This window comes from Schistocerca piceifrons, chromosome 11 (genome assembly GCF_021461385.2).
Source record: "Schistocerca piceifrons isolate TAMUIC-IGC-003096 chromosome 11, iqSchPice1.1, whole genome shotgun sequence".
Taxonomy (NCBI): Eukaryota; Metazoa; Arthropoda; class Insecta; order Orthoptera; family Acrididae; genus Schistocerca; species Schistocerca piceifrons.
The window spans coordinates 133,941,626-133,967,477 of NC_060148.1; the positions used below are offsets into that span (position 1 = coordinate 133,941,626).

Here is a 25,852-nt window from a genome sequence, read left to right on the forward strand (position 1 = left end):
TGGCGCAGTTTCCAGAACGGGAAGACAGACAAAAAATATTTTTACACTTCACATTTCTTCGGTGTTCTATATTTATAATTTTATACAAAGAGCTATCAGGAGTACTATCGCCATTGTTATGTACCATGTACTTAATCGTTGTGTGTCACAGTGGTGCCCAGCAGACGTATTACGCTTTTTTTGCGCTGTTTACTTTTTGAACGACTTATTGTTAAAGAAATTCCAGAGCCAGTACTGCGTGAGCAGACCACGGTCCCCCTGTGTAAAGCCCACATGGCGACTGCAGAGACAGACTGCTATTGGTACCTGCCGCCCTCTCAGCTGTTGGCAGCACTGGCAGCGTGGAAGTCCCCTGTGACTTGAGTGGTCTGTCGCGTTTGTAGTGAGCCGTTTGCAGTGTGAGGGTCTGCGAGGGTATCTAGCGCTACAGTTTCCGAGTCGAAAAGTTCTTGTGCAACACGGATTTCGTTAATAAGGTAAGGACGACGATTTTCATTCGTTCCTCGTGTGTTGAATTATTTTCTTTTTTGTTTTTGCAAACCCATTGCAGTTGTACAGTCTCATTTTGTTCACCACCGAGGCTATTGCGTATAAAGCAAACCCTGAAGGTTACTATGCTCTCAGAATGCTAGCGAATTTCGTATTAAAAATTTTGGTATTTTAAAACTCTACCGAAATGCCAGTTAGATCTGTTTTACTGACTTTAAGGCATAAATGAAAAGACGTCTTGGACGATATTTTTTCCTCGTCTTCGCGCCATTTTGTTGAATTGTTTTTCTCCAAATATTGGATTGTATTCGTACACATCTGATGCATAAAAGAACTATCCTGCTTGTAGGTAAGGAATAACAGAAGGGAATGGTGGAACACAAATATTGTAATGGAATAAAAAGTATTTCTTCTATTATCAGCAGATGCGAAGCTAAGATAGAATGTAACCCACTCAGGAATAAAAACAACTAGGTTCTATCTGGTCACAGCGTAGACCTTGGGACTGTCAGTTCCTACAATTGAAAGAAAACCAGCCCTCGGTCACTGTTTTTAACAAATTAACCTGGTTTCGACTCTGCTATCATATGACTAAAAACGTATGATAGAGTATAAGCACGGAACTGTCGTGAAAGACTGGCAGTACTTATATTTCATATTATGAAATAATAAAGTAAAATATTAAATATACCAAAAGAGCATTACCATAAAGGTATTTAAGATAAAGAAAACTGTGATGGCGAGCCACTAAGGGCTGCTCGATACTTGCGTGGTGCAGGTTGCGAAACAGTCCGTTTTGCTCTTTTGGCATATTTATTATTTGATAATATGAAATATAAGTACTGCCAGTCTTTCACGGCGATTCCGCACTTATACTCTATCATACGTTTTTAGTCGTAATTCTGTGACCATGTTATAGAGTATAGACCATTCTTTGATTTTAATTCTGAGGGAGACACTCCTAGCAGGTTAATTTATTAAAAATAGTGACCGAGGGCTGATTTTCTTTCATTTGTAACCGTTCACGGTCTCTGAACGTGCAGCCATGTACAACATTTTGTCTGATCCTATATTATTCGCTCGGCATCAAACTATGTGAGACGATTTTTGATAATTCCGGACTGCGGCATTGAATATTTCGCGAGCACTCAGCTTTACGAAAACTGCAGAATACGGCACTTTAGCCTCACAAATATTTAGTCCAACTAATCTATTAGTTTGTTTCTCCCAGTCCTGTATTAGCAAACAGCCCGTTACGTCACGCAAATGTGTTGTAGTACAGAGCGCTTTTCCATGTAACTTCGATATTACTGCTTTCCTAGAGCAATGTTTGTGATAACAAGTCCGACTGTTGGCTAGTCTTACGTTACATAAGGCTGCTCCATTTCGTCTTTATTGTTTTTGTGTAAGTGCAGAAATCAATGAATCCTTACATTGACCTAAAATTGATCCTCTTTCTGGAGACTTCTACGAATGTCAAAATGCTCGCCGTTATGGGTTTGTCTTCACTTCGATTAATAATCGTGTAGTTTCAGACTGTGGTTGTGGCTTATACGTATCAAAGAGCACTCGGTTTTCTTACTAAGGAAGTATTTGAATGGGGAAACAGAACCAATATTGAAATTTTTTTGATAAAACCGGTCGTCCTGGATGTCCTTAACTCTTTATCATTGGTCAGAATGATATCGAAATGCAACATGTGACAGTTGCAGATCGTAGTGCAGTAAACTGACTAACTCGCAACTGAACAGTAAAATCGTCAAACGTAATGGACTGATTTACTTCCAAGAATATTACTTGAAAATGAAAATATAGTATTATTAGCCTCGGCGTATTTGTACTGTAAGAGCATGGACTCAAATATTCAAATTACTGTGGAACCACGTAATTACCATCATATTCAGGCTGTCGTAGTCGGATCATAAAAGTAATGTTGCTCTCCTCTGCAGCTCAGTGCTGTGAAAAAATGTTTGTTAATTGTTAAAGCGGGTGATCTCTGCGCTTCCGCCCTGATTTCGCATTATAGGACGACACGTAATGGCGTTCGTTGAAGCAGAGGCCGTTAGAATTGTGGAGCTGTAAACGTCTTAAGAAAAATTAATTCCATGCAGCTAACCCGAGGGCACACAGTACATGGAAATAACTCACATATAAACTTTAACGTACTATATTAGCAACAAGTAACTTTCGTGGTACAATATGCCTCTCTTCCGGTTACTAGCAACAAACGAAGAGGGAGGAACAACACTAAAATCTAGGAGCGTTCTTCTCCCGTATTAATTGCATAGAAGTTGTTACATTTAACGAGCTTGCTCCTTGATACTAAGATTAAATTTATGTTTACAATAAAACAGGAAAATTTTACGGCGCCTATGCGGTCGGTGAAACACGTAAGGTTCGTGTAAATTTACTTCGTCGTGAGATACGCTTCTCGTTCCAAGTTCTTTTTAATGTCTTTACGACACAGTTGTGGCTTGATAGAAGCTGAGGATTCACATATATATTCTTGTTAAATAAAACCACAGGAGCTGTTGAATAACACTTCATTAGGATAAATAAAAAATTAATCAACTGCTGCTGCGGTTTTGTTCATCAGGAAAGCGATTCTTACAGCTATAGTTACCTACAATATAAACTGTATTGCTACTACATAGTGCAAGCAATACAGTTTACATCACAGCAAGCGTATCTCTTGATATTAATACGCTAAGAGTACTTTGAACGTCTTTTGTTGAAGTAAACAAAAAACAGGAATGCGAATGATGGTAGACAAACGTTCAGGATCAAGGGCTGATATAACCACCTCCCCGCGTCCCTGAAACCCTGGTTGTGCAGACTGACTGGTCCGTTGCATATCACGAGGTGTAGGTTAGGTTGAAGGAAGGCGGTATGATCGAGAGACGGGTAATCCAATGGATGTGGATGCGAAATAGAGGGATGGGCAACTGACTGCTATTGTAACATAGTCTGTCTACATTGGCACTGCGCTTACGTCATACAGGGTGAGTCAGGAGGGTAGGTACCCGCTTTGAGATGCGATAGTGTTAGTGATTCTGAACAAAAAACTTCATGTGGACACATGCCCTATTGCGAATGGTTTCAGAGATAGAATGATAAATATCACTTTTGTACGTTCTTCTGTAATACATCGAAAACCGCACACTCTAGCGAAAAGGTCACAGTACGCATTTCAACTGAATTAAATTTGCTACAAGAAAGGGTCCTATTTATTTTTTTGTTCACGACTAGCAGTTCGCGCGGAGAGATGGCGAGAATATTGAATATCTCACGCGACGCGAGTGCGCTATAGCTTATGTGCTTTTTGTAGGCCAGTTTGAGGTAGTTTTCCGACTTGATAGACCACAAGCATCCTGCATGAAAATGTTCGTCTCAACTTTCACTATATTACCGTGGTACGTTGTAAACAATGACAATGAATAATACACAAAATAAACAGAAGTGTACATTGTGTTCTATCTCGGAAACCATTCGGAATAGGTCATATATTCACATAGACTTTTTAGTTCATAATGGCTAATGCTATCACCCGTCAAAACATACTTTTCCTCCTGACTCACCCTGTATATCGTACCTCCCAAATTAAAACTTAAAGGTAGCTTCAGCCAACGTTTGTACGTTAAGTCTGCCACGGATGCTCTGACCTGTGTCGGTAATTTCAGGGGACGCCCTCTGTCCAGAGACAACACACAACGACATTTGTCTTCCTACAGCATTGTTGCTTGGAAGTGTGTGCTGATACTTTTATGTACCTTACACTGAGAGGGGAGTGTTACTCGGCGAAGTATATGAATGTCTTGTAAGGGGAATAAATTAAATAGTTCTTTTTGCTACGGGTATTTCACGCATACTGCATTTTGGTGACTGGTTTACCCGGCTTTTTCGTCATCGGTCAAAGGAGATGTGTAGTACTATTAACAGGTACCATATTTTCGAACTGATAGTGTGACACATCTTGTAGAGTACTAGTCCATTTCCTCTTACGAAATTCGTACGGCAAGAATCGTCATGTGCAGTAAAATGTACTTTCCGTCTAGATCGGAGAACAAGGTCTCTTTACTGGTCACGCCTTGGATATTTACGATCGTGTGATAGTTTGATCTTGTGCTGCAAATCTGTAGTGTTGTATGGAGCCTAGATTTCGAATTAGTGTTCACTGATCAGTATGCAAATGAGTAGACATCAGTAAATTTGTGGTCGGGATGGAAATTTCACTGTTACCTACATAACGCACACGTACGGAGAATTTTCCGTCATTACCAGTGTGACGTCAGTGCCTTCTCTCATGGCAAGAGTTACCTTGTGCTGTTTTTGGCTGAAAACAGCAGTCGGAGCACAGGCCAGATTATATTAAATTTTCGCAAAGTGGCATGTTTCGGAGTCATTGCGCATTAAATTGCGCTCTACGAAACTTCAGTTGCTGGTACATTTTAAGCGACATAGATACTGGAAAAGCTTCCAGGCACGCGATACGAGCATAAGTTGGGTTTCCAGTAAGTGGAGCTGGAACAATGGTTCTGCTTACGTGGTCCGCTGTGTTGTTGTGAAAGACAAAAAGAAATAATGGAAATCGCGGAAGAGAAGACTTGATGTGACGTCAACACTGGTTAAGAGAACGACTCACTCCGTGGCGTACAAGGGCAAGCAAAGCTTTGAAAATAATTACAAGGGGCGAGCAAACCCATTTGCTGATTTCGCCTTTCTGCAAAACCGTTAAGAACATACATACCAATAGTGTGGGAAGGTGTGTTAGGTACGCAGCGCTGTTCTACAAAGAGAAACAACTCATTAATAATATGGACACAATTTTATAGATGGTCCTCTGTAAAACTGTTTCGTTGCTCCAATTTTTAAAAAGATGTTTATCTGGAAATACATTGGTCGTACTTTGTTTTGAGACCATTTACAAAAAGGAATTCCTATTTAATGGTGACTGTGATAACAATCGGCCCGAGAAACATTTTGTTATTGTTACTGTTTTATATACACTGCGCATCACATCATAATGGAAAAAAGAAAAACGTAATTTGAAATGAGACATTTCTTTTGCTTTTATTGAGACTAAAAAATTGTAGGTAGGCCTACAATTTCCAAATTTAGTTTTCGACAGTATGGGAAACAAATTCTTTCATGAGAGCCACTAGATTTAATTTTTCCTGCCCTGTCCTGATGAACATGGAGGAGTAGAAGGGTGAGTTCGACGGGACCATCGTTGATCTGAGGCAAGTTTTAAGCCATCTCAAGGCGCAGAATGACCTCTCAGAGGATGCTGACGGTATTAGAACTGCCAGAACCAGAATGATGAGGCGAATAATTTGCTGAAAGAACCCTACCAGGTTCAGCAGTAAGTTTTCTTCCAGTAGAGGGTACGTTACATTGTTGTATACCGGTCGTAATGGTTCGCTAAATTTCGAGCTGTGCTTAATGGTTAGTCTGTTGTATTTACTCCAAGCAATTCTTCCAAACGCTGTGTAGATGGATAGATGGAATGTAGATGGGATAATCTCTTTAAATCCTCTTGGTTGACTCTTCAATCAATCTCATTCAGAAGGGGATCAGGAATTTCAAACAAATCCTTTCTAAATTTTAGTGCTTGAGACAATTCTTTGGGAACGGTGTTTCTGTGTCTTTCAATTTCACTGGAATTTTTCTCGGGCGTGGGGTATTTGGGTCTTTCATATTTAGGATTTTAGAATAATCTTTGGATATCTGCAACAGCATATCAAATGGTTCTGTAGTCGTAGGATTTGCAAGAGCTACTTTCAGAACCTCTGTAGAATGTTTCACTGGGATCTGGGCAGTTCCTCACACAGTCCAAACACTTAAGTTGCTACTGTTGTATAAAAACAGTTTCAAACTTTTCAGGCCGCTTCCCATCGCTCCGCAGGACTGATCTTTTGTATCTAAGTGAGCTCGGTACATTCAGTTCGAAAATGGTTCAAATCCCTCTGAGCAGTGTGGGACTTAACCTCTGAGGTCATCAGTCCCCTAGAACTTAGAACTACTTAAACCTAACTAACCTAAGGACATCACACACACCCATGCCGGAGGCAGGATTCGAACCTGCGTCTGTAGCGGTCACGCGGCTCCAGACTGTAGCGCCACCCCGGCCGGTGGTACATTCAGTATTTCGGTCACTGCCGTCTGCACTCCGTCATAGTTTTCCCTGAAATGTGTCAAAAATATCGCTCTTATAGCACATCGGGACACTTTGGAATCAGTCGTTGAGCATTTTGGTCTGGATTTGTTTCATTGGCACCAGATGGTAGCACATCATCTGCATACACGTCTTTCCTTTTTGCGGATTCTAGAATTATATTTGAGGCGTCTTTCACTGTTACCAGTACATCGCACGATGGATCACAACTTCCTGAAACTTTTTCGTGCCGCCGGCCGGAGTGGCCGTGCGGTTCTAGGCGCTACAGTCTGGAACCGAGCGACCGCTACTGTCGCCGGTTCGAATCCTGCCTCGGGCATGGATGTGTGTGCTGTCCTTAGGTTAGTTAGGTGTAATTAGTTCTAAGTTCTAGGGGACTAAAGACCTCAGCAGTTAAGTCGCATGGTACTCACAGCCATTTGAACCATTTGAACCTTTCTCGTGCCAGTTACAAACAATGATTGTTGCGGTGGATGTAAGAACTCTTTGGCCGGTCTTGAAGGGTTTTCTTCACACCTTGTTCCGCCGAGACATATTAGCCGCACAACCGAAATAGTGGGTGCGTAAAAATTCAGTTTTAGTGACAGTCATAGAAGGCAGCGGACTGTATAAACGCAGAAAAAGTTTTTATTTCGAGCGCCTCGTGGTCAACGATATGTACACAGAGTGTGAGCCACGTCCGTCGTTGAATCTGTTCTAATTCTGTAAGAAGGAGAATTTTTATACGCCGCACAATTTCTCGCTGGATAATGTGAGCCATAATTTCCAGTACTTTGTTTTGCATCGCTGGCGCCAACCAAGGGTCACGGTGTTTGAGCCGTGTCTTCAGTTCTGGCGGACATCATTCTTCCTCATCGGAAAGCATCGTGAAGTTCCCAGAGACCGTTTCATGACCTCTGTGTGTCTCCTGTTCGACCCAGGAACCTGAGAATTACTAGCAAAGCGGTTCTGGCTTTATCTTAATAAGTCGGGAGATGCGTGACTTGACCAGTCACAGGTGTGCTATTTTCGCTTTGCTGGAATAATTACGAGAGACCCTCGATGGAAAAGACTCTCCTCGTTTATCTTTAATTTTTCCGTTGCTTTTTTTCCAGTTATAGAAAACTTCTTTAAGGGGGTAGGACTTCAAACGGGCCGACTTGGAGCACGAGAGGCACCACAGGACATTTTAATTTCCACTGTCTATACTTTTACGAGTAAATCCAAAAAACTTTGTCAGCATGACCAGGAAGGATTCAGGATTCACACTCGTAGCAGCGAAAGTTCAAAAACACAACAAAATAATTCTTTTACATGTGAAATTTCATCATTTTTTCACTTACTATTGGCTGCATTTGTTGCTATAGGTACACTTTTCTTCATAAGGCAAACTGTTCGATGAATTTTGCACAGCGTACAAACCATAATTACAGTGTCCGAAACTCTAGAAACTATTTAATTTATGAAAAAATGAATGAGCTGTTACGTTTTGAACTTTATGTTTAGAAAAAAATCAAATTTTGTAGTTAATTATCTAAATTTTTACCACAGTTTTTAATAGATTTGGAAAAATCTAGAGTTTCATACACCTGTAAGTATGGTTTGTATGCTGTGCAAAATTCATCAAAGAATCTCTCTTACTTGTGAAGAAAAATGTACCTCTAGCAACAAATGCAGCCAACAGTAAGTGAAAAAATGATGACATTTCATATCTAAAAAAAATTATTTTGTTATGTTTTTGCACTTACACTGTTATGAGTGTGAATCCTGAATCCTTACTGGTGATGCTGACAAAGTTTTATGAATTTATTTGTAAAAGTATAGACAGTAGAAAATAAAATGTCCTGTGGTGCCTCTCCTGCTCCAAGTCGGCCCTTAAGAAAAGCCGTCTCTTTCTGAGGTCTTCTGTTGTTCACTAAGAGGATGAACCGAACGCAGTCATATCGGAAACCACTGCCACTCTCTTCTTTGTATTGTAGCCACGGATAAGCCACAAGCCATTCCGATGTATGAGGTCTTTCAGTCCTTCGTGGAAATTTGCACTTCTGTGATGAGTGAAATTTTGTTTCAAGAACCAGGTAAACTTGAAGTAAAGCCCATTGTGTTTTCATGCGAGGATGGGTGTGTCTGCGTGTTTGACAGTCCTGTGTCACAACTTTTATGTCCATCGCCTCTACCTCATTGTATGTGCCACAAGTAAGAGGAATCATCGTAAACATTATTAAACATCCAAAGTCAAAGCAAGAAACGGAAATTTTTCAAGGTTACCTAATAGGACTAGAATAAAAAATATTGTTGATACTGTTCAGATTATAATGCCTGAAGTTTTGAAAATAATTACAATTGGTAGAATTAATGCAATTTCTACATCAAAGATTAGAAAAAGTACTGCGATTAAGAAGAAATATGATCTTAAAAGGAATCACCATAAAGCCATTATAGGTATTAAATTAATTATACCCTTGTTAATTAATAATCTTCGTCTACCTAAACGTTCATAAATAATATCAGATAAAGAAAATAATCCAGAAGAACATAAACCATGACCAACCATTAAAGAAAGTGAACCCATATTTTATTTTGCCAAAAAAAAACAGTAAAAAGATATAATAAAGTAGAAACAATGCAAAGAATAAGGAACGTAATCACTTGCCACATCCATAACAGTAGACAAAAATGTTCGTTTTTCCCGACTTAACGGATTCGCACAGATCCTGACAACTCGTCAATACGCTCAGTAGGGAGTGAGACCACCTCTGGCACCAATGTAGGCCTAACAACGACGGGGAATGCTGCGAATGATGTCGCCAATGTCATATTGAGGGAATAACGCCCTCTCTTCTCGCACAGCTGCTCACGGGTCGTAGCGGTTAGGGGATGCTAACGTGATGCAACCTGTTTCCCTGTTGCAAGCCAGACAAGTTCTACAGGATTCAAATCAGGAGAGCGAGCTGGCCACGCCAAGCGTGCAGTATCTTCCGTTTCCAAAAGAAACACCAGCCTCCTGTGCTCACTGAGGTCGAGCGTTATCGTTCATCAAAACAGTCCGAGCCCACAGCACCTCGCAGCAGCCGCGCGTGAGATTCCGTGCTCTCCTCCCAGTACCTGACAGCAGTTAAATCGTGCTGATTCACCCGCACAATTTCGTGAAGAGGTGTTCGAATGGTCAGCAAAATGGTTCAAACAGCTCTGAGCACTATGGGACTTAAGTTCTGAAGTCATCACTCCCCAAGAACTCAGAACTACTTAAACCTAACTAATCTAAGGACATCACACACATCCGTGCCCGAGGCAGGATTCGAATCTGCGACCGTAGCGGTTGCGCGATTCCAGACTGTAGCGCCTAGAACCGCTCGGCCACAACGGTCAACACAATCCCAGCCCACACCATTAGGGATCCTACTCGATCTCGATCTTTTTTCCACAATGTTTGCGTCCCAAAATCGTGTTTAATTTCGTGATTCAATCAGACAATTTACTAAGACAAGCGTAAGACAAGCGTTCTAGCACGAACATCCCATTATCATGCGCGCATGTATAGAGAAGCAATAGAAATTCACAAACACCATAACAATTTTAGTAGAAAAGAGGAAGTTGTAAAGTTGGACAAAATATGGATGTGGACGTCGCGCCAGCAGAATGACAATCGATTACTCTTAATCGAGAATGATGATGCCTTCCAAAGATAGGCATACCGTCGGCATCACGTGACGAATGGTGGTGCCCCCTATGCGCTCTATAAACGCGACAGTACCTGGAGTCTCAGTGGCAGTAGCCGACGACCTCAGAAGATGCCTCCCACAGGTAGAGACGAAACGCCAGGTGGACATTTTACACATCGACCACGGCCTCTCAGCCCGGAAGTTGCAACAGAAGACAACCCCGCTTCATAGCTGCCCTGATATCATTGTTGGCGTGGTTTTCCGTTCATCAGAATACAATCTTCCATGCAGAACACAATCGTAACGATATGTTCACGTTTTGTATGATTATATCATATCTGAAGTACACACAGGACGGGGAAATACCAGTTTGTTGCTTCAATTTTGGACACCAGTGTATACAGTGAATTACAAAAGCGGTGGAAAACCAGATCTTAAAGCGATACTGCAGTGTAAATGGAAGAACATTAACATCCGACATAAAAAACAAGCATGCACATTTCGTACCAAATCGATTACGACTGATTATTCATCAGAAGGAAACTCAAGCGGAAAAATAAAATATTTTCAGTTGTAAAGGTAATGTGTACTACCATATTTGTTCAATGATGAACTGCCGTGTAAAGCACTGTTTTTGTATTTCACATTCAGCGCCGGTCGGGGTGGCCGAGCGTTTCTAGGCGCTACAGTCTGTAACCGCGCGACCGCTACGGTCGCAGGTTCGAATCCTGCCTTGGGTATGGATGTGTGTGTGATGTCCTTAGGTTAGTTAGGTTTAAGTAGTTCTGACTTCTAGGGGACTGATGACCTCAGAAGTCCCATAGTGCTCAGAGCCATTTGACATTCGGCTTTCAATTGCCAAATCAATTTAAGTAAACTGAACAATGTTTGCAGCGTTACATGTAACATTTGTGATGAAACTAGTATGAAATACACACAACTCAAATCCCGTTTTCTGTGTGTGAATGCTTTTCACAGTGGCAGTACAATATGCAGGAACGAAATCACACTTCCAGTGCATTGAAAATTCCATGCCAGAAGAGACTGTATATTATTACTTGCTTCTGTTTTTGTGACAAGTGTACAAGTGAACATTGACTTGCAGTATACCACTGAACATTTCCTTTCGTAACTACTGAATGGCATTAATATACAGGCTGTATCAAAAAGAATCATCGACTTTAAAAAATCATAACTATTATGTTGTTTGAGATGTGTGTGTGGACACCATACTGTTGCAAAGAGAAAAGTCTCAGAGTTTTAGATGGTTCCCGTTATCAGGGTGTATACAAGGACAAGAAATAAAAATTCCCGAATTTTTCCTGGTTAGAAACACACTCTCTCCACGCTGAAAATACACTTTTTCCGTGTGAAGTGACAGTATTCTATTCCTCGGAACTGTAAAACTTATCAATCCTTTGTATGGTTATGGTTTTATACACTGGCGTAGAATTTCTGAGCCCTTTTGAAAACGAAACTCAGAAAAAGACCATTTACGCTGTATATTTTCGTATTACGAAAGTATAAATTCGAATTCCACGAAACACCTCATGTTACTTTCCGTAAGCCAGTCATAGCTCATGTCACGTGATTTCGCCAGCCGATACATAGGATATTCAGAGCTTAGGACACGTGATGTAGTCAGCCAGTAGCATTACCACTGTTTAGTAGCGCGAGCACCAAATAGGAAAAGTTAACGGTGTATATTAGTATGCATAGTGTTGCTACAAGAAAAGCAGAGCTTTCACATATAATATTGGTCTCTACGATTAATAAGCTGCAAGAGAAGCTAAACTTTCAAATACAATGTTGATCTTTCTTTGCGTTACACTATAAGATACATCACACAAATGTGCCAGTAAAAGTTTTAATACCGACATAAATGTCTGATCTTCTGGGCACGAAACTTTTTCCATATGGTCGTCCTCAAATACGTGATTTTTAAATGAGAGTCAAACGCTCTGTGAGTTAAGAAATTTATCGCATTGTCGCACTTTGTTCATCATGCGTAAAAGGAAATTTACTTTGAAAGTAACGCTTTTCAATAAATCATTCGCAATTATTTTCCCGGGACCTGTTAGAAAGAGGTTCGCTCCAGCAGTTGCCAGCTTGCGCGCGCCAGTAAAAATTTTCCGGGCAGCATCTTGCTGCTTGCTTATACAGCTAACGGCCATACTTTTGTAGCCAGAAGCGGGAGAAGGTACATACGCGACTCAACTGCGCATGCCAATGGGTCCGCTCGCAACTGCTCACACGAATCTAATGTAGCCGGTCGGAGTGGCCGTGCGGTTCTAGGCGCTACGGTCGCAGGTTCGAATCCTGCCTCGGGCATGGATGTGTGTGATGTCCTTAGGTTAGTTAGGTTTAAGTAGTTCTAAGTTCTAGGGGACTGATGACCTCAGAAGTTAAGTCCCGTAGTGCTGAGAGCCCACTGCATATTCTTCCTAAAGCCTTTGACACATTTTTCTACTGGTAGACGCTTGTATCAGCACTGTGTTATGTTGTGTTCGTGGCACATATCCTTTGCAACTTAGGTTTTATTTTATTTTTCCCTCGTTCATGTTTTATTGTTGCAGTATTATTCTGCAGTAGCGGGATGCAGCAATATCCTTTGTTAGAGTAGTTATTTCTTACAGTCAAAATTACAAAAAAATTAACTGAAAACTAAAACAAAACAAAATTATCCCGGAATTCTAAAAAATTCCCGGGTTTTCCCGGTTTTCTCCCGGATGAAAAAATTCCCGGGTTTTTCCCGGATCTCCCGGTTGTCCCGGGTCGTATACACCCTGGTTATGTAGCGACAGCGTGCGCCCACTTCATTTCTACTAAAAATAGCATTCGGTGTTTTACGTTTTGCGCAGTGCGGGTCAGTAATAAGTATTCAGCGTGACTTTCGTACTAGCCACATTGTGGATCCTTTACACGATGGCATGAAGAATTCCGAGAAACAGGGTCTTTGTGTAAAAGCAAATTTGTTGGCCGTCCCCGAGTGTCTGACACAGACGTCGAACGCATCCGCCACAGTTTCACAAGGAGTCCGCAGAAACCCGTTCGCCGTGCAGCTCGACTGCTCAACATGCCCCCGGTGTCCGTCTGGCGTGTGTTGGCGTCGACGTTTACAAGTGAAACCGTACAAAATTCAGCCACTGCAAGCTCACCCTGAAGATAATTTTTGAATGGAAGTATTACTGGACGATGAATTGATGGCATAGACCAAATGATACAGCCTTACATTACTGGCCTCCGAAGTCACCGGACCTGGTTATTTCTTGTGGGAGGGGCTTATAAGACTTGTTTGCGTGGCTCCGTTACCAACAACAATGAATGATCTGAGACGTTGCATAACAGCTGCTGTGTGAAAGCTGTAACTCGAGAAACGCTCGCTGCAGACTGGGAACAATTTGAATACTGCATTGACATATGATGTGCATGCCAAGAAGGCATATTAAACACCTATGAAAAGGTATGAAAACTTATTGAGTTTCCCGGTTATAAAAAAAAATTATTGCACATGTGTATCAGTTCAAGAAATATGGACGTGGCAAATAGAACATCCTCTTTGATATACTCTGTACACTTCGAACCTGTGTACTTCCAAATTACGATAGATAACATCTGAGTATTTATTGTACAGATAAACTACTCATCTCTTTGCATGCATTTGCTGAACTGTTTGTGTAGTAATTTGTCACGCTGAACCCTGCCTGGCGTGCAGAAACTTACGTGCAGTGTATAATCAACCATACAATCGATTTACTCGTCACTGGAAAGGTATCGCTTTCCTCCCACGGTAAAAAAAATTCCTTCGGTACGTTAGCTTCAGTTGGTCCGTTGCGATATATGACCTAAAGTCACAAAGCGTGAAATAGACAGTGAGGTCATCCATCACTGTAGATTCCTCAAATTACGTCAAGTGAGTTAGGGTACTTCGTTTATAAACATTCTAAAAACTGACTAATAGCGAAAAGGTAGCCACTTCACTGCCAAGCACGAATGTTCGGCTATAATATACCTTTTTTTTTATGAAATCACATGAGAAACGTCGCGTAGTGAAAACCCCACGCAAATCCAAAAGCAGTATTTCCTTAATTTTTGTGTGCAAATAGTGCCGGCCGGAGTGGACGAGCGGTTATAGGCGCTACAGTCTGGAACCGCGCGACCGCTGCGATCGCACGTTCGAAACCTGCCTCGGGCATGGCTGTGTGTGATGTCCTTAAGTTGAAGTAGTTCTAAGTTCTAGGGGACTGATGACCTCAGAAGTTAAGCCCTACAGTGCTCCGGGCCATTTGAACCATTTGTGCAAATAGTAAAACGTTTCTCGAACAAATGAATATCGGAAAAGGATGTAGATATACCTCATTTATATACAACAGTGATCCATATGACTGAAAATTCTGCTCCCGCTTGGGTTCTTTTGTGTTGAAGGGCGAGAAAGCATTTTCCACGAACAGTCCGGAACAATAATACCGCGACTATGAGCCAGGGATAACGAATTGCTATACGGAGTCTGGATAACAAATGAGCGCTTACTAAACTTAAGGATAGTTCTCTATAGTGCCTTAATAAATTGAAGGCTGTGTTTTAGCGCAAAAAATTATTGTGTAGGCAATAATTGCCACGACTGAGTGAGCGCATCGCTTACTACTATCGCAGGGTTGACAGAGAGAAATTTGTCCCCTACTGAAAGCAGCCAGTGTCAGATCATCAATGTATTATGTATTCCTATGAGACATAAATGGAGGATATTTCGAACTAGTGAAATTAATAAAATTTTAGTACTGAAATGTGACTGTAGTGCGTGTCGTGAACTATGAACTTCATAACAACTTGCAATATAGTAATGTTTCGGAATATACACCCCGCTTTCATGATCCTGCAACAGCTGTGGACTTTCTCTTGCTGTGGAATAAAAGGATGATCTGAGTAAACTGTCAATTTCAGGACAAGGTGCAGTGAGTTATGGAGGGATTTACATGCAATAATACACCTAGCTCAAACGCGTGCGTCCAGATACTAATTTTTTTGCAGCTTACAAGAATTATTCTATTCTAGCTTTCGATACAATGTTATATGTATGTAGTCTGCGTGTTTCTGAACGATTTTCTTATATTGTTACATTGTGATTGTCGATATCTTTGTTGATGGAACTTCTACGTGCTTTGTTGTAGTGAAAGGGAATACTTATTCACTGACCTTAAATTATTTCTGGAACATTTATTCGTTTTTTCCTGCTTGAATCCTTGGGGCTGACGTGTTTTCCGCTGATACGGATAGTCAAGCGCTTACGCGCCCAAAAGTCAGAGTCGCAAGTACGTCAATGATCACAGTGACAAAAGAAGGAATGTTGTTGTTGTTGTTGTTGTGGTCTTCAGTCCTGAGACTGGTTTGATGCAGCTCTCCATGCTACTCTGCCCTGTGCAAGCTTCATCATCTCCCAGTACTTACTACAACCCACATCCTTCTGAATCTGCTTAGTGTATTCATCTATTGGTCTCCCTCTACGATTTTTACCCTCCACGCTGCCCTCCAATGCTAAATTTGTGATCCCTTGATGCCTCAGAACATGTCCTACTACCCGGTCCCTTATTTTTGTCAAGTTGTGCCACATACTCCTCTTCTCCTCAATTCTATACTTCATCATTAGTTATGTGATCTACCCATCTAATCTTCAGGTAGTACCACATTTTGAAAGCTTCTATTCTCTTCTTGTCCAAACTATTTATCGTCCATGTTTCACTTCCATACCTGGCTACACTCCATACAAATACTTTCAGAAACGACTTCCTGACACTTAAATCTATACTCGATGTTAACAAATTTCTCTTCTTCAGAAACGATTTCCTTGCCATTGCCAGTCTACATTTTATATCTTCTCTACTTCGACCATCATCAGTTATTTTGCTCCCCAAATAGCAAAACTCCTTTACTACTTTAAGTGCCTCATTTCCTAATCTAATTCCCTCAGTATCACCCGACTTAATTCGACTACATTCCATTATCCTCGTTTTGCTTTTGTTGATGTTCATCTTATATCCTCCTTTCAAGACACTGTCCATTCCGTTCAACTGCTCTTCCAAGTCCTTTGCTGTCTCTGATAGAATTACAATGTCATCGGCGAACCTCAAAGTTTTTATTTCTTCTCCATGGATTTTAATACATACTCCGAATTTTTCTTTTGTTTCCTTTACTGCTTGCTCAATATACAGATTGAATAACATCGGGGAGAGGCTACAACCCTGTCTCACTCCCTTCCCAACCACTGCTTTCCTTAAAGAAGGAATACACATAAGAGTAATATCATCGTAATATATACATATCGATGTATCGAAGTACCTCTACATTAATGAAATCAAATCTGAATGTTGTCACAGAAATATGTTAACTATGTTGCAGAAAAACAGTAGAATATTGTTGGTATCGAGAGGTTGAGGTGAGGTGCCGTAATGGTTACGTAATTCAAGTACCTTTACAATGTGAGACTATGTCTGTAGTATAAAACAGTGGACATAGTCCAAATAATTTGGTTTTTAATTTTTGTTCAAAAAATAAAATGCTTTCTTAATTTAAGCAACCTTTATTAACTATCTGTCATAATATTGACTATGAAGAACTCATATTTGGAATGAACACAAGAATTTAGCGTGCAGAGTCTACTTAGAAGCAAGAAGAGGTGCATTATTCATGAAAATGATGATTAATTTTACATTTACGAGATAGGTATTTCAAATTGAATGTAGGACAAGCAAGGCTAGACTTGAACCAGCGAACCATGAGCTGCGCCAAATTAAGTCCTACTACGCTACCGTTTGCGCTATAGATTCAATGTGTGTTTGTATCTCAACTGCATGAAAAACTTCGAAGCTAATTTTTTCTGGAAATTTACGTTAAACATTAAGAACAACCGGTTTCTATGAACTTTTTATCCGTGTTTCACTACGGAGCAGGAAGCAACGTCAACCGTTTTCGTACTGCTTAGGCCGTGTCCTGCGTGAGCGACAGAAGCGAACGACAGCGAGCGACTTGTGGATCATAGAGTAAATATCTCTGGAGTGAGCATTGCGTTCTGCGCATGTTGTTAACGTTAGACCAGGATTGTCACGTGTTTTCGGGAATTCGCTGTGTGTGTGTGCTTTCCGCACCGTTTGAAGTTTATAATATCAAGAGTTTTTGTTGTGTTTTCACCGTTTGTTGATAGTGTAATAGCGATGGTGCATTACTGTTGTTGCTACGGATGCAAAGAAAAATATGTGAAATGAGGGATAGTAACTTTTCATGGGTACATACCATGTAGCTCTAATTATAGTTATCATATTAGTAAGAGACACGGTATACGTTAAAAATTTCGAGACGCATTATAATTAAGGCTTGATTCTGTAGACCTATCTTTCAACGATTTTATGACTAAATAATAGATATTACGGCTCGTACAAAAGCTTACAAACAGTCGCTTCCTCTCGTAAATTTGCTAGTGGAACAGGAAAGGGAATTGTTAGTTGTTTCAGCAAGTACTATCCTCCCTGCATTTATCAGTGACTTGTCGATTATGTATATAGCTTACTCAGCCTACTAGTTATTTAATAAACTGGGAGCAAGTACGTAAAATGCGTTAAATAAGTACTTCAAAGTGTCATAAGTAAGAAAAATTGTGCTTTAGGTCGCAAGAACGAGAAACTAAATAAGCAGAAATAGCAGAAAAAAGGACGAGTTAGCAGGGATATAATCGCTAATGTGTGGCAAATTCGGTGTTTTTCGGACGCTTGCAAAAGTGCGGGCGTACTGTCAAGTCGTTTTGCAAGACTATCACTGCAAAAATGTACGTCAGGCTCTGTAATACCATAAAGTGCCGTATCATACCGAAAACTACCAAAAATCGAGTGCATATGGACACCTATCGCAAAGAAGCAGGATGTAATATCACTTGCCCTTAAAGTTGCGTAGCTGGTTTATTCCCGGTATCAAATGGATACTGTTAAAATGTCTGCGCAACATATATAAATAATCCACGACACGTACGAAAAGAATCCGTCTATACTAGGGATGTAGTGACATTCTAAATATACAGGGCGCTATACGGACAAACACATGACATCCCGAGAACACGTGACCAGGCCAGCAAAGTATGTTCACAACATAAAATCTGTTCTGCGCATATGAATGCTCACTCCAGAGATATTTACTCTATGTTCTGGATACGCGACAAGCAGCAGCATCGGGCGATTAGCTCGGGTGTTCTGCGTGCGAGAGACCCATGTCGCGCTACAAGATGGCTGCTTAGAGCCTACCAGCTGTTTCTATAATACTGTAGCTGGAGAGTAAGGCTACGGAATTACGTTTGCGTAAGAAAATAAAGCTAAAAGGAATGTTGTGCATGAAATTTACTAATGGAGAAATCTCCATGGAGAATTTCATAAATATCATCAGCTACGAAGGACACCAGACAAATTCTTCGAATACACGTGACTGAGGAGAGGAGCATTCGACTATCTTATCAATAAATTAAGTACGAATGTTTTTTTACATGACCAAGAACTTTTAACAGCCAATAAATGCGGAGGAATGACTACTACATGACTAACTACGCTAAATGTCAACATAAGTACGCAGAATGACACCGCAACACCAAAGCAAACTGTGGTGTAGGGTTGGCGTATACAGTTGGTGATTACGTGTTCGGAGCAGGCCGTGGGTTCGAAACGGGGCTGGTCTTATAATTTTCACTGACTCAGTTACAATTCTGTATACTAAGTCTTATATATACTGTTTACACTGCATTGCTAAGTGTATTTTAAGGCCTTGCCAAAGAACTTTAACTCCGCACCTATCCCAGTATATCACACACTTTTACTTCCTAATAAATTACAATGAACCATTAAATTTTACAGAAATTTGATGTTGCGAACGTTATTCATCAGCAGTCAATATTAAGGCCAAGCGTTCCAATTACTCTAAATAGTCTGTAAAAGTAAAGATTCGAAAATCTTTTTTAAAAGAAAGTCAAACGTTTTGTGTAATGATTTGAGTAAAAGTATGAAATAAAAAATATTAGGGAAACGTTTGGTGCACTTCATTTCCTGTTCATGGTTTCGAGCACCATTCAAAGGCACGTAGAACGTTTCTCTGATCTACTTACTTCTTTTACACAAATCATTTCGTAAAATATTTGGATGATTTCATCCATCTTTTAATTTCAGGTTTTATTCAGAAAGCATGATCTTACTGACTCCTCGTTTACCTTCCTAACTTACTTCATTCGAAGGAGCCTTTCTGACATTTAAAAACCGCGCAAATGTATCATTTTATGTGCAAAATAGCTAGATCTTGAACAGATAAAATTTTTGGCACTTCATTTACATAGCTTGGCAGCAGCTTTTCGTTAAATATTTCGATTTTCCCTCAGCTTATTAAGTTTTCGTTAATTACACTGATTAGTTTCAAGCAATTAAACATTTTCATGCCAAATTAGACCTCATGCTGGTCACTTCGATACCCCGTTTACCTGTTTCTCTCCCTGTGTTTGGCTTTGAAAATTTGGACAAAACCTCGTTGTGCAAGTTATAGGGAGTCTTGTTTTCGTTCTGCCCACGCGTTTACAAAAACGTATCGAGTCTTGATCATATGATAAAATAGCCCTTTCTGCGTGCTGTCATTTCCAAAATTCGTAGTTTCGATATCTTGAACCTTTTATGAGATACGACGATTTTTCCGACCACTTGATTCCCGAAGCGCAGGAAAGGTTCGGACGCACCGCGAGCGACCCGTCCGCGGATATAACAACCAATATCTCAAGAATGAAGACAGACATCATTCCGGTCTCAACTTTAAATACAATTTTGATATGTTGGTTACATTTCATACGCAATAATGTATGGCCTTAAATTAACTATACAGAAAGTCTACACAATGTGATTTTACCTCTGCAAATTCTTAAAAATTTCGTTCAGCCATGTACTTAATTTCGTGCAGCACAGTAAATATGACGAATAACGAAAATAAATTCAGATCTTTATCGTTTAAAGATACAGGGTGTATACGCCCCGGTGCAACCGGGAGATCCCGGAAAAACCCGGAAATTTTTTCATCCGGGAGAAAACCGGGGAAAACCTGGCTATTTTTTAGAATTCCGGGAATTTTGCATTGTTGTAGTTTTCAGTTATATTTTTCTAACTTTGACTGGTAAGAATCGATACTCTAACAAAGGATATTACTGTATCCCGCTATTGCAGTATAATACTTCAACAATAAAACATAAACGAGAGAAAAAAACGAAAATAACTGAAACTGCAAAGGAAATGCTCCTTGTACAACGACTCACAGTGCTCATTCAAGCGTCTGCCAACCTCAAAATCTGCCAAAGGCTTTAGGAAGACTATGCAATGCTTCATAACAACAAACTGCCTCCGATGAGCGTGAACTCACAACTGTTCACATTAGATCCGTTCTAGAGTTACGAGCGGGCTCAACTGAGTCGTGTTCGAGCAGTAGATTCTCCCGCTTCTGGCTACAGCAATGTGGTTGTTGGCTGTGCAAGCAGTCGCAGCAAGCAGCTAGATGCTAGCGGGAAAAGGGGGCGCCAAATTCATATTCTGGAGTGGAAAAAAACTTGTTTCACAAAGCGCCTAGCATCCAGCGCACGTTTGTCTTTCGATTATTCATATCATTTTAAAAAGCTTCCCTGTTGGTTTTTGAACATTTGTGAACACATTTTAAGTCGATTTCTGAATGAATCATAAGTTGATTTTTGATTGCGTGATGTCTCTGTAAGGTGAATCCTCGTCGCTTCTGGAAATAAACTGTCCGCAGACACTTTTGTCTGGGGTTCCGAACTGAGTGGAGTAAAGCCGAACCGATCAATGCCAATCGCTGTCTTATTATGTAGTTGATTGGCTTTGCGAATGATCAGCGTTGTTATAATTACTAGCGAAATCTATAGATTCAGACTACCAAAATTGAAGTAAACCACTGACAAGAATAACAGGTGAGAAAAATTACGTATTATCTTCTCGGTGTATCCAAGAAAATGAAATTTAGACAGGAAATATTTGGCCAGATCGCTATACTAGTAATGATCAGTTGTAGCCCCGGCTAGCAGCCGCTTAAGTTATATTGTGGAACTAACGCGACAAACGTGTTGTACGACAACGTAATAGCGCCTAACCGGAGAATAATCGCTGGATAACTAAACCCGTGATTGTGGCAGGGTTAGTGAAGTTAATCGGCGAACAAATTCTGACAATGGCAGGAATAGCTACAGAATTGGCGATGACAAGATTGTTTGTTAGAACGAGGAAGGAGAAGAAACGGGAACATCACACAAATAATGGAAGAATAAGACGATTCCAAATTTATATAAAAATTTCGTAATACTACTTTTCGATCTCATGTTTGAGAGACTGGTGCGTATGAATGAAAGCTTGTGTTGACAGCTTATTCTAACATAAAGCTTTTTGCTCGTAGTAGGCCAAATAGGCATTTGATATTCGTAATTCGTGAATTATATTCTGTCTTGTTAAAAACATTTCCATTTGTGCCAAAACAGTCTCGTTTATTTGGTGTGTGTTATAAAATTGTTGTAATATTAGATAGGCCTATTTTGTTTATCTAGCAGACAGTGATAAAATAGACGTAATCAGATCAGAAACCACACCAGTCTTGGGTATTACTTGTGTTGACAGCTTATTCTAACAGCTTTTTCTGTATTAGATAACGACATTTCGATTTTTCATGTAGCAAAACGTTTGACGATTGTTTCGCAGAAAGGAAAGCACGCCATGTAAAGCTGTAGCAAGATTAGAGAGAAAAAATGCTGGGAGCTAAGGACTGAAGAAATGTGTAATGTCTTGCTTATCTCTTGTCTTCATTATTTTCATGTATCTTATATTTCATTTTATATCACACAAAACAGCAAGTTATTGGCTAATAGGCAATAAAGAGTGCAAATTTTCTGAAAAGTTCTTGTTCTACCGATTACAAATAATCCCATCCGCTATTAATGAGTTTTTTTTTAAGAGGGGCAGGCTGTCAAACCGACTGACTAGGAGCAGGAGAGGCACCACAGGACATTCCAATTTCCACTCTCCTGAATATAGTTTGATGGCACGCATTACAAAATATACACGTTTCAATTCCACAGAGCGTATAATACGTCTCAACGTTTCCTCGAATACATGTTTTATGTCTCAGACTTTCCAGAAAGATGTGCGCTACAAGATGAACATATTTTTGAAAGTTCGAGTCTTTTAGTAGTGACCCGGTTCGCAAATATCGTAGATCCGGGGCTGATGCGCTGAGCAGTCTTGAGTTATAGTGGGCAGTCTCCAAGTGACCCGTGTTTACATTTAGTGATTTTGCTGTTTCCCCCTCGTTTACTCTCACGTCAAATGAAAACAAAACGGATATCTGTGGCCGGGAGCTATCAAGTGAATTAAAATGCATTAACATAATTACGCAAGGCTAAAATATGTCATTAGTTTCAGTTTTTATTTTATTTCAACTTTTCTGACAGTCAAACAATAATCGCCTTGCCGAACAATGAAGTTATTTTTGTCTGTTTGCTAAAGAAATTAACTTTTATAAACTTTCCCCGCAGAGGCAGTCAATGTATTTGAAACGAAATGTTTACACAGTACTGGCTAGTTTCAACTGTTCGCTGCATTTCAAGTGCACGTTTTCATCTTCTTGCAGATACACTGAAATGCTTAATATCAAGTCGAGGTCTGCTTCATTGGGGTCCTGGACATATGAATGTGCCCTTTAAGTATGCACTTTAAATGTGCACAATTTAATATGGTTCACGAAATTCCGATGCTCTTGCAGTATCCTCTCATGTCTTGTTTCTTTTATGACATAATGTATGATCTTTCAGGATTTTACGTGTACGTACATACGGGCTTCCTACGTCATGGTAGCTGCGCAAGCGCGGTGTCGCCTGTTACCTGCGCTCTCTGGCAACTGCTGGAACGAACCTGTTTCTAACAGGTCGCGGGAAAATATTGCGAATGGTGGTTTCAAAAGCGTTACTTTCAAAGTAAATATCCTTTTACGTAAGGTGAATTATGTGGAAGAATGTACCATGAATTTATTAAATCACAGAGCGTTTGACTCTCATTTAAAAATCAACTCTTCGATGACGAGCCATTTACAAGAATTTCGAACCCTGAAGATCAGACATTTATGTCACTGTTAAAAATTTTACTGGCACATTTGTGTGACATATCTTAAAGTGTAACACGCGCAAAAAAGATCATTACATGCGAAAGCTTAGCTTCTCTTGCAGCTTATTAACCTTAGAGACAAATATTATATGTGAAAGCTTTTCTTTTATTGTAGCAACACCATGTATATTAATTTAAACTATTAACTTTCGCTGTTTATGTGTTCGTGCTACTTAAGTGACGTTGCTGTTGGCTGACTACATCACGTGTGCTATGCTCTGAATATCCGCTGTCGTCTGGAGGCGAGATCACGTGACATGAGCCGTGACTGGTTTACAAACGCGCATCGCAATCTCGATTTCAATGATTCGGAAAGTAGCATGCGGTGTTTGGTGGAATTCCAGTGTATACTTTCGTAATACGAAAATACGCAGCGTACATGTTGCTGCACATCAAAGATATTTCCAAAACGTGTCTTTTACCCCGAGTTTCGTTTTCTAAAGTGCCGGGAAATTCTACGCCCGTGTATAAAACCATAACCATTAAAAGGATTGATAAGGGAAAATATACTCTCACTTAACACGGAAAACGCGTGTTTTCACCAGGGAGAAAGTGTATTTTTAACCGGGAAATCCGGGAATTTTTTTTCTTCAGATTAGATTAGTACTTGTTCCATAGCTCATGAATATGACACTTCGTAATGATGTGGACGTGTTAGATTAATAAAAGGTGTCTATACAAGATATTACATTTGACAAAATATTACATGACTGCATACGTTAAGGCAGAGTCGCCCTTCTCTGGGCCCAAACTCATGCAGGCTTCCCATGGCATGAGCTGGCTGACCGTTTGCCTGGAGAAGCAGATAATCAACACCCCCCTCCCACCCCCCCCCCCCCCATTTCCTTTCACGATTCCAGCTGCGGATATGGACATCTACGTCAAATCTCTCTTCGCCCAGAAGTGGAATGCCATTTGGAGCACTACTACTCATAGTAATGAACTCCGCACAAGCATGGGGTCTACTGCAGTTTGACGCTCTTCTTTCAACTCCTCTCGGACAGAGTCCACTATTTTACGCCGTTTACGTATTGGTCATACCCGGCCCACCCATTGTTCCCTCCATGACGACCCACACACGCAATGTGGTTGTGGAGCCAGACTGACGATATCCCACATACTGGTGGAATGTCCTCTTCTTTCGGCCCTTCGTCTCAAGTATAGTCTTCCCGATTCCTTAAATTTAATAGTAGCAGTCGATCCCCTGATGGTTGAACTGGTCCTCAGTTTCCTCTGTGAAAATTGTTTTTATTTCCAGATATAAGGTTCTCTTTTAGTCTTGGAGCAGGGGCAGGTTGGTTGTGGTTGGGGCTTCTTTTCTGTCTGTGACCCCGTGACCGCCTCTTTTTTTCCAGTTTTTAGATTTGGTCTCATCTTTTATGCATCTACTTTGTGTGCTTAATGTTGATTATTTTATAATTTGACTCGCTGACACGATCCCTCCACTTCTAGCAGACACTCTTTCTTCTGTTACTGACTATGGAATCGCGGGACTGATGACCTCGCAGTTTGGTCCCATAACCCCTCTCAATCAATCAATCAACCAGTGCTACTGTCCCTTAGCACGTGCTTTAATCCTCAAGCACAAAATAACTTTCCGTCAACACGTCCTTTCACATACACCATTCGACGTAAAACCTCACAAAAATATTGAAACACGGTTCGCCTTCCATCTCGGGGCTATTAAGCAGCAGCAAGCACCATTAACCACAACTAGGATAAACTAATCTCACACTTCAGTAAATCTGAGCTTTTCATGTACCTGGCGAGTCTACGCTCTACCAAAAGCGACGAAATAATCAATTTCTACACCAGCTGATAATCTTCTTAAAAAATCTTTCTAAACGACCGATAACTGCTTGGAACATATTTGAATCCTGACCACATTGCAGACTAATTAACGTTTCTTACGTGGGAGCCGCCCTCATCACATCTCTCCCGAGGTTTACAACTCGAGTGATGTTCGGATACAACTACTGCTGAAATTCCCGAAGGACAAGCCAAGAACCACTCTCTGCGAACAGATATATCACGCTAATTCTCTCTTTAACAATAAGTGTTTCTTCTACGCAGTCACCAGCAAGCGTTCGTTGCGGCCAGCTGCTTAGTAGTTACCTTTGACGCACGCCGTAGTTCAGCAATCGGCTGGGTGCTGCAAGCTCGCCGACTTGACAGGACACAACTTTCCTCGATCATAAGGTGTCAGACAACTGAAACATTTTAACACAAATATAAGAAACCTATATAAACAACTTAACAAACTCTTCATTTTCCTAGCACATAAACATACACTACTGGCCATTAAAATTGCTACACCACGAAGATGACGTGCTACA

The 25,852-nt window shown here is 40.5% G+C and overlaps 1 protein-coding gene across 1 annotated transcript in view; it reads left to right on the forward strand.

Moving 5' to 3' along the window:
* Positions 1–393: 393 nt before the first annotated feature.
* The window catches only part of LOC124720428 (ankyrin repeat domain-containing protein 1-like), a 47,708-nt gene continuing 22,249 nt past the window's right edge, over positions 394–25,852 (forward strand). The window contains exon 1 of the mRNA XM_047245777.1: positions 394–476. The gene's annotated coding sequence lies outside the window, so the exon portion shown is untranslated. The remainder of the gene's footprint in view (positions 477–25,852) is intronic.